Here is a 17,365-nt window from a genome sequence, read left to right as displayed (position 1 = left end):
CACTTCATTATTAATATTTTTTCTCCCTGTATAAATTTTTTATTGTAGTTGTGAAATTTAAATTTATTAAAAAAATTATTATATTTATGAAACATAAATTTATTACAACATTTTTTTATAGTATTACTGATAAATAGCTCTATATAGCTATGTATGGGTGTACAATTATATCTTGTCAGAGAAGATAGACAAATTTCCAACATATTAATATATCAAAAAGATATTATTATTAATCCAGATATTAACTCAACCTCATCTTAGATCATTATACACTTCTCTTTAATCTTAATTTATAACTCTCCAACATCGAATGTAATTTGGGTATTACACACTCTCTCTTAATCTTAATTTATAACTCTCCAACATCAATTTTAACTTGTGTCACCTGCATACACTCTATCATGAGTCACCATACTCCATTGAGAGTCACCTTGTCACGATCTAACCCTTGCCACGTGTACCAGGAATTTTCTTTACTCCATCAAGAGTTATTATAGATTTTTTTACTCCATTAAGAGTTTTTTGTGTAAGCCCAAGTCCATCAACATCAATGCTTCAGGAGAGTTTGCCCATAAATCCTCTGTCATCGGTTCTAATACCAATTGTTAGGTAATTAGAGAGCCCACAAGTGCCCAACAATATTGGTCCAATCCATTAGGGAAAAACTCTAGAGTCTACAAATATCACATCAAGGCCCAAAATACATTATTTAAAACTTATATCCACTTAAAAACTTAAGCCTATAAGTGAAGAGTTCATCTAATGTATATTAAGAGCCATCTTTTTATTCTTTATCTGATGTGAGACTCTACCTTCACACATGCTACAACACAAACAGGCTTGGACAAACCATACCGAATGTCAAGAGTGTGAGTTCGAATCCCCACCTATGTATGAGTTCGTGACTTATCGCTACATGGTTGAGCAGTTCTGCTATGTAGCAACTACCTAAACATGACCTCTAGGGTATTAGCTCCTTATAGGATCTAACCATGAAAGCTATCCCTATATGGTTAGGCCTTCAAAAAGATATTATTGCCGGTAGCATTACCAAAAACCACCAAAAAAAAAAATAAAAAAATACATGATCGGTGCTATCTTGCCAAACTAAAATCATATTGGGTGTTTGATTGAGTTTTAAAATTAATTGTTTAAACTCAAAACTCAAAGCCGGTTTGATTTTGAGTTTTCATATAATACATTTAAAAGCCTCATTTTGAATTCAAAATTTAAAATTCAAAACTTGTTTGGTTTCAAGTTTTCACAAAATTATTTAGTTTTCAAGTATTGACCAAATAATTTTTTATATTTTAAATGAATATGATCTAGATATACTTAACAACAATAAACAAAATGTGAAGAAATCAAAAATAAATTTAATAAATATATAAAACATTAAAATTAACAATGGTAGCACTCTCTCTCTCTCTCTAACAAGATACAACAGTCGAAACCAACTCATGTAGAAACACTTTTTAAATAGTTTCGGCGAACTTGACAATGGCAGCATTCTCTCTCTAACAAGAACCAAAAAAGCAGTTAGCACAAAGAATATAGAAAAAAAATTCTTTGGTATAAAAATCATCTCCAACTTTATTATCTCAAAACACCATCTCATTTTTCATCACAAAAAATCTCTCTAAAACAACCTACTAAGTTGGAGGGAAAATGCCTCTGTTTATACTAGTATAGAAAAGCCTTAGCCATGAGCGCTAATATCAATGGGGTCATCAAATTCTATTAACCAAGGCCATTAACTCTAGCCATTAGGGTTAGACTTACAAAGGTTCAAAACCTGTAGTTACTAATATGGTCATCAACTCCATCATCAAAAGATGAGAGTTACAAAGGTTAAAAATCTCCTAGGCATAGGGTTATCTGAACTGCCCAATCCACCTAATCTGAATCGATCCGCATACAAATGGGGGTTTCGCAGACACAATGCGGGCGGATACAGTTTGGAATATATGGCATTATTGCGAGTTGCGGGTTTTACCCGCACTCGCAATAACCCACCCGCACTTAGACTTTTTTTTTTTTTAATTTTTTAACCTAGAATATATCCATTTACTCATTGGTAAATTTTTCACATACTCAACACATTTGCTTACTACATTAAGATGCAATATATACACATTTGTTTATCTTTTCATTACTTTATTCTTTTACACTTTTTTTGTCAAAAGAAATTATGAAGATTGAAGATTAAATTATATATATTTTCAGTTTGTTTTTGTGCAGGGTTCATCAAACATATGCATGGAATTGGAATTTTTGAAAGTTGGGTGTGATTTATGATGGAGTTTGCAAGTTTGCAAATGTTTTTATCTTATTTAATGGGTTTGAATTGGATGAAATTTGACAACTATTTATTGTTATTTTATTATTATATTTTGGATGAATGTAAAAGTTAATAAATAATTACTTTTAGGTAAGTTTAGGATTTTGAATGATTTTACTTTAATTCTATTGTTGGGTAGTGAATGATTTTGATGATTTAGTTTAGGATTTGAAAGATGTGCTTGTAATAGTTTAGGGTTTTATTTAAAAGTTTAGGATTTCAAATGATTTGCATGTGTTAGGAATTGATTTTGTTGTGTTTTTAATTTTATAAGTTTTAATTTATTAATTATTAATGTTGAGCATTTTAGCAAATAGGGGAATAGGGCCCAAAATAAATATTTAGAAAACTGGAGGAAAAAAAAATTTTAAGAAAAAAGTCCAATTCGGAAACTGCCCGCACATCTGCAAACCCTGTTCGCACAAACCGCAACCCGGACTACAGGCGGTTGCAGGTTCAATTTTTCCCAAACCACACATATACGGGCGGGTCCAAACCGTAAACCGAACCATCTAAAACCGAACCGCGAGCACCCCTAATATATATATATATATAATGCTATTTAAATAATCAAACTAGATCAGTCGCAAAACAGATACGGGTGTTGGGCCACAACCCGATCCAAGCCCAATCTTAAACACATACACAAGTTAAGCCCAACACAACACAACCCAGCCCAAGCTTAAGATTAAGTCTAAGTCTAAGTCTAAGTCCAAATCCAAGTCCAAGACCAAACTGAGCACATGCACAAGCATAAACTTAGGCCCAGTCCAAACTAAGACTAAAGTCCAAATCTAAGCCCAACTTTTATTGATGCCCATTTTATGAGACAATTCTCATTCACAACCTAATAGTTTCGGCTCATTATTTTATATTATAATTTTCTCACTTAAGATAATATAACCCTACTCAGGCTCACCTCAACCGGAAGTTAGGTTCCATTTTAATTTTGAGTTAAGGTTGTTGAAACCATTATTTCCCAACAAAAGTAAGATTGTATTTGTATCTTGTTATTTATTTATTTCTTTCTTTTCTTAAATGACTTGATTAATTAACAGTTTGGTTATTTGCTAAGCACTCCATTATAAATCTATAAGGAAAATATCACAACATTTGAGCTACGTAGCATTGTCGTATCTATAAATAGGCTTCTATCGTAATAATTAGAGATCACATAACAATTTTTTCTCATTCCTTCATGATTGACATGGTATCAAATGCAGAGTGATCTTGTAATGTGTTCGATCTTTCAACAGGTGACTCTTTGTCATCGGCACCTAACGTCAGACCGTCAGTTAATTGTAAACTAGTTTTTTGTTTTAATAGTTCAAAAATGTTATGGTCACACTTTCACAATTCGATACAACACATTTCATTAACCTTTAAATATTAATATTATGTATATGTGATCTATTGTGCTAATAAATATAAATTATCAAACCAAATAGTAAGCCTAACATATTGCTCTTTCCATTTCTAATCTCTATAGATTCTCTACATTGTGTTACCATAATTGTAAATCTGGAAACTCAACTCCACTATCTTTTTTCTCTCAGTGCCCAATTTTCTAAAAATTATGTAACAATGTAGACTTTTCCTAAAGTAAAATACAATGACAGAGAGAAACCAATCAATCACAATTTGGTAGCTTGGACTTAAAATTAATAATAAAAAAAATAACATAGTAAGTGAAGCTTCAATAATTATACATGTTCTATATAAATCTACCCCACCAATGTCCCCTTTTAAATGAATAAAGAACATTAAAAAAAAAAATGACAATCCAATGCACAAGACTTCCGTTATACCGAACTAGGGAGAAAAAATAAATACAAAAAAAATAAAGGCAAAATTACAATGCTTCACTTAAGTGAAAACCCCTGAATGATCCAAAATTTTGATGGTGTTCTATTCTTTTTCCGACAACATTGTCTTCATTTTCTACTTCAGCGGCAACAAAATCACCATCAATTGACAAATTATCGAAGTCTACGGAGAGCGAACGATCAAGGGTGTTGAAAGAAAGTGAAGTGTCAAGAGAAGTAATGGAAGAATCCAAGGAGTGAAGTGCCGAGCTGGTGTTCCTTCTGGCTATGTTCTTCTTGGCCTTGGCTCTCCATCTTTTTAGACCTTTAACCATTTCCTCAGTGAACACTACTTTCTTTATTGATGTTCCCATCTGTTTACACATTTCAATTTGGTATATCACAAATCTTACTTCTAAAAAAATAAACATTAAAAGAAAAAATTGATATAACTAAAAGTCACTAAGACTATGAGAGTCTGTTCATTATTATGCTTAACTGTATAAGAATTTGTTCAAGCCTAAACCTGACCCTTGTCTAAATTTGCTTGCCCAAGCCCAAATCCAAACCCAAATTTAAATAAGATAATTATTCTCAATTGTCCTAAACGAATGTATAACATTTTCAAAAATAAAAAATAAAAAATATCTCAAAAAAATACGAACACGAAACATAAAAAAAAAAAAAAATTAAATTGGTTTGAGTTATAGTAGAATGTATTACCTTGCAATGTGACTTAATCAAAATATTTCATGTTATTATATAAAATTTAAAGTAAATTAATTTTTTTTCATCCTTGTAGTTTGACTGCACTTCCTCTAGTTTTTCCAATTTGAATAATGTTAATCCAAACTTTAAGGTAAGTTTCGTTTAGTCCTTTCGTCCAAACTTAAGGTTCAAATTAATGATTTCTAACATATGTCAATCACATGAGTATACGTAGAAAAAAATTGACAATAATTTAGACTACACGATTAAATTAAACTAGATTTAAAGTTTAAGGTTAACATTCTTTAACTTGAAACAATAACAACCAAAATAAAATTTAATTCAAATACAAGGTTGAATAGTGTCGCGATCTAACCCTTGACACACTCTATCATGAGTCACCATACTCTATTGAGACTCACCTTGTCGCGATCTAACCTTTGCCACATAGGAATTTTCTTTGCACCATCAAGAGTTATTATGGTTTTTTTTACTCCATTTAGAGTTTTTTGTGCAAGCCCAAGTCTATCAACATCAATGCGTCAGGAGAGTTTGCCCATAAATCGCTTGTCATCAGTTCTGATACCAGTTGTTAGGTAATTAGAGAGCCCACAAGTGCCCAGCAATATTGGTGCAATCCATATGGAAAAACTCTAGAGTCTACAAATATCACATCAAGGCCCAAAATACATTATTTAAAACTTATACTCGCTTAAAAGCTTAAGCCTATAAGTGAAGAGTTCATCTAATATATATTAAGACCCATCTTTTTTACTCTTTATCCAATGTGAGACTCTAACTTCACACATACTACAACACAATAACACATATGGTTGGTAGGACAAACATTCCAGGCTTGGATAGACCATACCCAGTGTCAGGAGTGTGAGTTCGAATCCTTGCCTTTGTGCGAGTTCGTGACTTACCGCTACATGGTTGAGTGGTCTTGCTATGTCGCAACGACCTATAGATGACCTCTAGGGTATTAGCTCCTTATAGGATCTAACCATAAAAGTTATCCCTATGTGGTTAGGCCTTCAAAAAGATATTGTTGCCAGTTGCATTACCAAAAAAATTACATTACCACCAAAAAGCTAATAAAAAAATACATGCTTGGAGCTATCTTGCCAAACTAAAATCTTATTAGATGTTTGATTTAGTTTTAGAATCAATTGTTTAAACTCAAAACTCAAAGCTGGTTTGATTTTAAGTTTTAATACATTTAAAAGCCTCATTTTGAATTCAAAATTTAAAACTCAAAACTTGTTTGGTTTCAAGTTTTCACAAAATTATTTAGTTTTCAAGTATTGACCAAATAATTTTTTATATTTTAAATGTATATGATCTAGATATACTTAACAACAATAAACAAAATGTGAAGAAATCAAAAATAAATTTAATAAATATATAAAACATTAAAATTGACAATTGCAGCACTCTCTCTTTCTAACAAGATACTGTTGGACAATTTTCACTGTAATTAATTAATTATGTTTGTGTACTTAATAACAAACAGAATATACAAGAAATAAAGGAAATGAGAGAAATTTGTTTGATTACAAAAATCAAACTAGAAATAAAATTAAATAAATAAAAACATATTTTATTTTGTTACAAAACCAAAATTAAAATATGATTTAATAAACAAATAAAACATAATAATAAATTAAACAACTTATTTGATTAATTTCTTCGAATAATAATCTGATCAAGTCCAGTGTTTGAGACTGTGTCCTTAAGACAGATTTGTCCTCTCCTTGGTGCTTTCAGAATATGGACGTCTATCTCTCAGGATGAAATGATCAACAACAAATAAATGCAGCACTACAATTTATTTGTTCAATGAACACACTTAGTGTATACACTCTTTCTCACAGAAAAATAATGAAATAAATGCAGCAAAATGCAGAGATGATTTGCAGCAAAAGATGAACGAAAATTAGAGTGAATCTGATCAAATAAGGGTTGGTCTATTTATAGAAGTAATGGCACCCTTTAATTTTGAATTGAACAGTAGCATACATGTTTGAACAGGTACCGTACCTATTGGGTTTGAATTTGATCAGATAACCGAATCTGTTTGAATTTCAAATCTGTTCGGGTGGATTTAAATTTGAACCAAACAGATTCAGTTTTGGATAGATCCGAACCTGTAAAGAATTTCTGAAGAGGTGCAAATAAAATTTTGAATTCAAAAATTAAACCTTAAATTTGGACAGAATTTATTCTACCAAAAATAAATTGAATTCAAATATTTTTGGCCCAAAAAGATTAGTATTGGGCCAGACAAGCCCAACCCAACCTCACACCACGCACCCGTGCCTAAGCCCAGGTCCAGCTCAGCCCGCCCGACTAGACGGCGGCGACGACGCGCGCGCGCGTGTGGTGATTTTTGGGTTCTATGGGTCTAGCCCTTTTTGCCTATAACCTCTCCCTTCTACAAACTAGGGATGCCCCTTAGGGCCCTCCCCAAGCTATAAGTCCAAGCTATATAAACCCATTCAAAACTTCCCACCAAATCAATGTGGGACAAGCCATTTACACAAACTTTAAGGAATTTCTACCAAAACTCCATTTCCATGGAGCACACTTTGGCTTCAATTTCCCATTCACTCGATAATGGTTTTGAGCAACCAAATATACCACGTGAATCACAACGCGGCATAGAACGCGTTATCACTTAGACCAGTCAATTTTGGCGCACGGGTCCCACCTAAATAATTGACCAAAGATAGGAAAAAATTTGGGTTTTACCCAGAATTTCAAACTATTTCTAACAATCCCCTACATGAATGGAATTTGATGACAACGGAAATGCAACAATATGTAGAATTTGTCAAAAGAGTATAAATCGAAAATATCTTGCATCAGGATAGGTAGCTTTCGGCCTTGAACCTTCCCTGGTGATAACCTATTGGACTTACTAGCTAACCAATGGACACGATGCCTTGAATTGTTCAGCCGTTTGTGTAAGAGAAGACAATAGATTTCATACAAAATATCTTCTAACACATCGTGGTTCTCACTGTTGTGTTCATTTTGGCCTTGAACGCTCCTAGTTTTCATGAGTGCTTCTAGAGAATGTAGCCTCTTCATTCTCACAGAACCGGCCCCAGTTCGAGATTCATATAGGTGATTCTTATTGTGAGTATCTCCTTATACTCGTCTTGATTTTATGCCTAAATCAAGATATAAGTAATCATTAAAAGTAATGGTTATCCTTATACCCCTACAAACAACACATGTTGCAGATATCACTCTCACCATAAGAATGGGTACAGAATTTTAATCCCTTGGTGATTTCTGGCAAGCCACACATAACTTAGTTGTCCATTTGAACTTAGTTCTTGGGATCTCCAGTCATATAAGTAGGGTTACAATTATGATGACTCTTATGTAATAGGCTTTAATCACATCCCCTTCAATGAACCACACACTAGCTCTTTTGTCAAATCTTTTGTTAACGGATCCGCAATATTCTCTTTAGATTTTATATAATCTATTGAGATTATTCCATTTGACAACAATTGCCTTACAATATTATATCGACGGCGAATATGTCGTGACTTACCGTTATACATATGATTTTGTGCCCTGCCTATTGCAGATTGACTATCACAATGAATGCAAATAGCTGGCACAGGTTTTAGCCACATTGGAATGTCTTCTAAGAAGTGACGAAGCCATTTTGCTTCTTCTCCTGCTTTGTCTAAAGCAATGAACTCGGATTCCATTATGGATCGTGCGATGCAAGTTTGTTTCGTGGATTTCCAAGAAACAGCAGCGCCTCTCAGAGTAAAGATATATCCACTAGTGGATTTTGAATCTTTAGTATCCGATATCCAATTAGCATCACAATAACCTTCGAGTACTGCTGGATATCGAGTAAAGTTCAAACTATGATCACGAGTAAATCTTAGATATCTAAGAACCCGAATGATTGCTTTCCAATGGTCTTCTCCGGGATTGTTTGTCACGACCTAAACTCGCCCCTATGGGTTTAGCACCGTAACCGGCCAGTAATCCAAGATTACCGAAGGCCTACTTAACAGTAATACAGTAATACAGAGTACAAGGGCTGGCGAAAGCCAATACAGTAAATAAACAATGTCCAATGAGCTGTGACAGTCTGTATGCCAAAAAGACTTTTCATACATATGTGCAGTCAGTGACGAAACAGTATGTACATATATACAATCATTCAGTTCAGGGAACTAATCCCTATTAAACAGTACCGTAACAGTCTATACAGTTATCCAAAACAGATACAGAGACAGACGGGGAAATTAAAAACACCCCTAAGCCACAACTTGACAGGCTTGGAACCTCGCAGTGAGGTACATAGGTTGGCTCGACAAAACTGGAGTTTACCCCGACGCTTCTAGCCACGGTCTGGTGCCCGTACACCTACATATATATATGAGCAGTAAGCTAAAGCCTAGTGAATAACGTAATGCGTAAAGAGGTTAAGAATGAATGTCCTTACAGTAATGAAAACAGTTCGTTAATTCAGTATATCAGTCATTCAGTCATATGTGGTACATCCATTAGCATAACAGTACAGTAAACAGTAGGTCTTAAATGACCGAACAGTAAATGATGGCCATCAATCAGTAAACAGTAGTGGTTCCAACAAGGGAACCGACAGAGATCTCTGTAACAGTAGTAATAAACAGTAGTTGCTAAGGATGCCACAATACAGTTCAGAATATAGGACACACATTCATTCAATTAACAGTATCAGTTCAGAAAGCAGTACAGTTCAATTGTTCAGAAGATAATAATTTTGAACATATCTTTACACAGTTGTTACTCACAGAGTTCTGGGCTACAGTAAAGCTAGAGTGCGTCCCCAGTCGCCAACCTGTAGACGCGCCCGTGGGCCTCACTACAGTTCGGACTCGATTTGTGTATCACAGTTCTTAATCTGAACCAAAGAGTCCAAATCCGGCAAATCGTTTTGAGAAACAGATTTTTGAAAAGAAGTGCCAAACATGGACTGCTTTGCCAGATACAGAGTTGCCACCTAAATATATATTTTTTTTTATGGGAGAATTTAGGAAACCCTGACTCGGTGCCAAAGGCCACGTGTCCGTCATCACCAAAGTTGCCTCGGCTCGGGAGCTTGGGTACGATTGGGGAAGGTCAGCTATGAGCACCCCCTCTCGCCCGATCCGAAGATCGGCCTCTACTAACCATGATATCCGATTTTGAAAACGTTATGTGTTCTTATTCCGGTTATTAGCCTAGAATTACTATGTTATGCGCACAGCAAACAAGTATAGACCAAATCACCTAAATTGGAACAAAACATAGCATGTTTGTTTTGAAAATGGTTTGCTACTCGCAAGTAGGCTAAAATGCAGGTTTTGCCACCCTCGAGTGGACTTTTAGGAAAAATGGTTTTGCCACTATCGAGTGGGCTTAAAACTCGCAGTTTTAATGAATTATCCCGATTTAAGCAATTCAACCTTCATCCACAGGCATTCAAGCAGTTATATCACATAAGCAGCTAGCCTCATGGTAATCATGCAATTATGGCAACACTCACACGCATGCAGCATGCTAAAGCATAAAAGCTCACCTAGTACTCCAAGCCAAAACAAAAACCAGTTAGTAATCACATGCATGATCCTAGTTCATATTTGAAATGGCTAATCCAACACATGCAAAGATGCAATCTAAACAGGCTCGGCTATCCTAAACATGGCATGTGAAATGCTGCAACTAACAAATACTCAACTTGGAATTGAAATACGAGTGCAGTTAGCATGATGTACCGAGCCTGGTGCATGCAAGATAAATGTATGAATGCACGCATGCATAGCATAAGGTATGCTAATTTAAATATGCCCTAGTCTACCATCATAAGCGGATAAATAAAAGGGAAGAAAGACGTGGGGTTGGAAGACATGCACACACGCACCCACACTTATTACAAATTTGCCCTCGCTCGGAGGGACCGAAAGAATAATACAGTCCAAATAACAAATCAACTATCCTAGCTAATTAATTATTACAGACCCTTAATTAATTAACAAAATAAATGCAGAAAGAAGGTGGCCGCAACCGTGCCTCGGAATGCGCGAATGATGCATGCTCGGTCCATTTTGCCCGAAAACCCATACCATGCCACTGCTGCCTCTGTTAATGCTGCCCTGCTCCTCTGAAAATTGCCAAAGTCTTAGGGTATCTTCAATGAGAACTGCATAACACCACCGGCTAAGTGAAATGACCACCGGCCATGGGAAATTTCCATCGGCTGCTTTCAAGTCCATCGGCCTCATATCCTTTGCCGGTCGGCATTCTACAGTGCCGGTCGGCAAAAACTTCCTGCAGAAGCTGGTTTTTGACAACAACAAGGACAGACAGTGCATGGCATAGAATTTCAAGCACATGTAAGCATGGTCATGTTCCCTGTCATGTATTGAACTCAGGGGAGCATGGTCCTTGATCCTTGGGCCATCAATTGGGCATGATAGCCTAAGGGACCAAACTTGCCATTTAATGTAAAATGCATACAACACACAAATGAGGACCAAGACCCTATCATGTCAAAGTCAAGGGCCTCGGTGACCGAGGGTTGAGGTGTGTTTTGTCACTCGAAGTACAAACACCCCTCGTCCCTCAAGTTTGGTTTGACACCCCAAACCAAACAATGTAATGCATGTACGCACTTGTGATTCAAGTTATGCAACATAAGGCTAAGATGCAAAACATGTCAAACGTGATGCAACCTATCGTGTTAAGTATGCAAAGTGCTAATCATATGAGATGCAAATGTAATGCAAACGTGGGCAAATATGCCCTAAGGCTAGCATGGGACAACATGTAATGAGCCAAATAAGCAACAAGCATATGATAAGCATGCAATGGTGGACTTAAACCATAAATGGTAGACCTCAACCTTGCCATAAACAGAGGCCAAAATGATGTACAAGAGCACAAATGATGCATGCAAGTGTGCACACGTCACGGTCCATCACCTAAGTATGAGAGGGGGCAACTCTAAGCATACTTAAAGGCGATGTAAATGGGCATTAAACCAATATGCTAAGCTCTGAAAATGAATAGAGGATAATGCCAAATCAAACAAAACATGCAAGTAAGGCATGCAACAATGACCAACACTTGAAGCCAATAAAGGGGGTCAAACCAAAGCTATGTCAACCAAACCTTAAAGGACCAAAATGAACTAAAACAGTCCCAAGGGACTCCAAAACAGGACTAAAGCATGCATAGATCATGGTCAAAACATGCCAAGGAATGAGTCCGAAACAAGGGCATTCGAGGCCACCAAAAGGAAGCATCACTCAATACCTATCCCAAGCAAACATGGCATGAATTTTTCAATGCAAAACAGAGTTCTAGTATGCAAAAGGGCCCTCAAAACCCACTGATATGGCAGCCCAAGTGACTTAAACATACAAGCAGACACAATGCCCATTTCAAGGCACAAGACTACAACACCTCAAAGCATAAAAAGATGATAAATGCTGTCATACAAGCATGATATAGGGACTGAAATAGCATGAGAGGTGACTCCAAATCATTTAAACAACCTAACCAAAGCATGCTAATGACTCATTTGCTCAAGGCCAAAGTTCTAGGATGCAAAGGAGCTATGCAAAACACGACGAACATGACAAAAACAGTGGCCAATAGACCTAAAGCATGACAAATCATGACCAAAAACTTCAATAAGCTAAGCCAAATCATGAAGATATACTAGGCTAAACACATGGCACATTTCTAGGCAAGATAAGGAATTACAAAGCAAGTACAAGATGCATGCTAAGGTCTACTAATCCGACCAAAGATAGAGATATAATATGACTAATAGGCACCCAAAAACCTCTGAGATGGGACCAAAAACAACCAAGCATGCATGTTGCCCTTTTAAGCCAAAACAAAGGTAAAAGAAGGACAAAGGGGAGAGGGGTGTCCCTCCCCTACACAAGACTTCAAAATCACTCCATCACCACTGAAAATCCACTGGATTTCAGTGGTGAGAAGACCAACACAACAAAGTAAACAAAACTTAAAGAAAAGGGCACCAAAATAGGCCAAAAGAGGCCTAAGGGGAGGAGTTCGACCCCCAATGCCAAAACACCCTTAATGAAAGATGTTAAGCACAACAAAACAAGACTTTTTCATGTTATACAAAAAGCCTAAATCAACATGCAAGACAGGTAGAAAACTAGTGCAAGATTGGGGAAACAAAAGCAAATGTCTCACCCTTGAAGAAACCTTGAAGAACAGATGATCCAGCCACTCCCTACTGATCAAAATCAGTCCAAAACCTCAACAAACAACCCTCAATGCCTCTCAATTTCGGAGCAAGGTGTAATGGTGTGTGTGTTAGTGCAAGAGTAAGGTCAAAATACACTTTTAGGCTTCCAAACACACCCTAAGGATGAGAGAGAGGGAGATATGGAGGGAGAGGATGATATATCAGATATATAGATATAGAAGCTCTGGTTTTTTGATTCAAAAGCTCTAACCTTGAACAAAGGGAGAGGGTGAGTGCTTATATAGGCAAGGGCCAAGGTTCTAGGCTTCTCCAAGAAGCTAGATGAAAGGGGCAAAGGGTGCAAAGGGGTCTTGGCTTCTTGGAGAAGCTAATACAGATCCCTAAGAAGCTTGGCCAAAGGGTTCAAGCTTCTAGAAGGAAAGGGGGTTCAAAGGTTCACACCAGCCAAAAACTACACGGGGAGGAATGATGGTGCATTCCAGCTGGCACAGCTGGCATGCACCATGACTCAAGGGTGCAAAGGAGTCACACCGGCCAGCAAAAGAGGTCGCCGGTAGAATAAAGTGTCGGCCGGCCAAATATAGTGCCGACCGGCCATTGATTTTAAGAAACCATGGCCGGTGGAACCCATAAACAGCTGGTGATGCCAGGGGAAGGCCGGTGGAATGTGGGGATAGCCAACAAGCCATTTCCCGCCCTTCAAGGCAAAAACACAAGTGTTTGGTGCCAAAACCAAACACGGAACAGTCGAGTCGAGAGATCCCGAGGCAAGGCGAGCAGCCAAGACTTTCGGGAACTCAAGACGAAACACAAACAAAGAGGATCACCGAGTGTTCCAATGGTGACGTCCAAGTCTTGAGGACGGTCAAAAATGGGATGTCTACACAACCCTACACAATTTACAGATTGAACACACACTAAGCGATAAACTTCATCCCTAATTTGCCTCGGTGTGGTTCTACATCTATATCCTCATTAAGATGCCTTAAACTAGGCCTAAGAATGCCTAGGATGGGATGAGGATGCAAAGATGCATTCAGAAAATATTTTCAGAATTTTCAAAAAACAGAGTTCACGCTCAAGCGTAGGTTACTCCGCTCGAACGGACATGCAGACAAAGGTTTCTGCTCGAGCGTAGAATTACCCGCTCGAGCGTTCTGCAAAACAGTCACAAGTGTTGGATAGGTGAAAATCACGCTCGATTTGGCGTTCGACACCCGCTCGAGCATGAGACACAAAGTCCCGCTCGAGCGTCAATTATTCCGCTCGAGCGGACTTCAAAACAGTATAAAGTACTTGGAGCACGAATTTCACGCTCGAGCGCCAGTCACCCCGCTCGAGCGTGGGTTCAAAATTTGGAATTTCCAGATTTGAACCTCAAGCTCAAATTCAACTTTGAAAACATAAATTTCGATCCTCTTGGGCCAATTTTCTAGAAAACATCCCAAAACTCATAGTTTAACATGATTCCAAAGCTCAATTGTAAAATCAAAGCCCAAGGGTGTTTCAAACAACTCAATTTCAAACCAATTTTCAAGAATATGAAAAACATGCAAACATGCATGAATTTAAACCATTTCAAAGCTTCAATTTCACGCTCTAATGAGCCAATTCTTTCAAAGACAAGGTGAAAACATGGACTTAAGCTTAATTATGAACATGCATGTGACAATTTGCCATGAAAACAACTTAAAATTCATCAATACAACCATGCATGCATGAATTAAGTTATAATTCAACATGTGAAGCTATTTCATGACTTAATCCACTAAATTTGACATGAATCATGTAAGAACAAGTTCAATTCACAAACAAGAGGGTAATTACACTACCTTAGGTCTTGTATTCAAGGTCTAGGAGCTCAATTATGCACTTAAGCTTTCAATTCCCCTAAGCCTCCAAGCAAAATCAAGATGAAAACAAGTTGAACTCACTTCTCTCACTCTCCCTCACTCTCTAGCCAGTTATGCACTCAACAAGGCTGATGACATGTATAAACTAGGATGAAGGCAAGTCTCAAATGTTCCATGTAGTGGGCCACTAGGTGGCATTTAGGCAATTAAGTCCACCTAATGCAATATAGCTTAATTTAATCTAGTTTAATCATACCAAATCACATTTTAACTAAATATGCCATAAAATCACATTAATTCTAAGGATCACAAATCATCAATCAATTTCAGATTCGGCCGTCGATAAGGCCTTCAATTCGCAATTTAAACACAAAGGCATGAACAGATAATCAAACAGTCAACAGATAGACATATAATTGAACAGATATACTTAATCAATTCAGTTCCAGATTTCAGTCAGTCAGTTCAGTACTTCAATCAATTCAGTTACCAATCATAATCGTCTCAGTTTAGCAGTAATCAGTGGTTAATCGGTAAACAGTGACGAGGGTTGTTACATTGCTAGTGTACCTACTTAATTTACTGACTGCATAAACTATGTCAGGACGAGTACAAATCATTAGGTACATTAGGCTTCTAATGATTTGGGAGTATTTTAACTGAGACACTGCATCACCTTTATTTTTTGATAAATAAAGACTGATGTCTACAGGTGTTCTAGCTACATTCAAATCATCCTTGATAAATTTATCAAGAATTTTCTCAATATAATGAGATTGAGATAATGCATATCCATCAGATGTTTTAATAATTTTCATTTCTAATATAACATCTGCGACCCCCCATATCTTTCATATCAAATCTTTTGTTAAGCAATTGCTTAGTTGATTTGTTCATGTTTTGACTGCTTCCAATGATAAGCATGTCATCCACCTAAAGACAAACTATAACATATCCTTGGTCAATGTTTTTAACATAGACGCACTTGTCACATTCGTTTATCTTAAACCCATTAGTAAGCATTGCATGATCAAATTTTTTATGCCATTGCTTAGGTGCTTGTTTTAATCCATAAAGAGACTTTACAAGCCGACAAACTTTCTTTTCTTGCCCCGACACTACAAACCCTTTGGGTTGCTCCATATAGATCTCTTCATTTAGATCACCATTTAAGAAAGATGTCTTAACATCCATTTGATGTATCTCTAAATTAAACAACAATGCTATAGCAATAAGCATGCGAATAGATGTTATTCTAGTCACATGGGAATATGTGTCAAAATAGTCCAAACCTTCCTTTTGTCTGTAACCTTTTACTACAAGTCTTGCTTTATACTTGTCTATTGAACCATCTGCTTTCATTTTTCTCTTGAATATCCACTTATATCCAAGAGGTTTAGAACCTGGTGGAAGATCCACCAATTCTCAAGTATGATTTTGCATAATGGATTCAATTTCATTATTAACAGCCTCTTTCCACAAAGGTGATTTAGGACATGTCATTGCTTCCTTAAAGCTTTGAGGTTTATTTTCTAACAGGTATGTGAGAAAATCTGGACCAAAGGATTTTGATGTTTTCGCTCTCTTACTTCGTCTTGGTTCATCATCAGTTAAATCCTGTTGGTTGAGACCATTACTAGCCTCTTGTGTTTGATTGTCATTAGGCTCTTCACTTTGTGTACAATCATAAGTTATTTTCTGTGAACTTAATTCCTGTCCTTTCTTGTAAGGAAAGACATGTTAAAAAAATACAGCATTCCTTGACTCTATAATAGTGTTCGCATTTATATAAGGTATTTCTGATTTATAAGTTAGAAACCGATGTGCACTACTATTCTGAGCATAACCAATAAACACACAATCTACTATTTTTGGTCCAATCTTAGTCTTTTTAGGAACAGGAACTTCAACTTTTGCCAAACATCCCCACACTTTTAAGTATTTGTAGGAAGGTGGTCGACCTTTCCACAATTCATAAGGAGTGCTGTTGGTTTTCTTGTGGGGTATTCTGTTAAGAACATAATTAGCAGACAATATTGCCTCCCCCCACAAGTTCTGTGGTAAGCCTGAACTTAGTAACATGACATTCATTATTTCTTTTAGGGTTCTATTCTTTCTTTCAGCAATTCCATTTTGCTGAGGAGAATAGGGTGCTGTAGTTTGGTGAATAATGCCATGTAGTGCACAAAATTCATTTAATGGTGCATCATATTCACTACCCCTATCACTTCTAACCATTTTAATAGTTTTACTAAGTTGATTTTCAACTTCTATTTTGTAGAGTTTAAACATTTCTAAGGCTTCATCTTTACTTCTAAGTAAATAAACATAACAATATCTTGTGCAATCATCGATAAATGTTATGAAATACTTTTCACCTCCTCTAGTTTGAACAAATTTAAGA

Source organism: Camellia sinensis, chromosome 9 (genome assembly GCF_055761805.1).
Source record: "Camellia sinensis isolate YWXY chromosome 9, ASM5576180v1, whole genome shotgun sequence".
Classification (NCBI taxonomy): domain Eukaryota; kingdom Viridiplantae; phylum Streptophyta; class Magnoliopsida; order Ericales; family Theaceae; genus Camellia; species Camellia sinensis.
Note: the sequence above shows the minus strand (reverse complement) of the source record.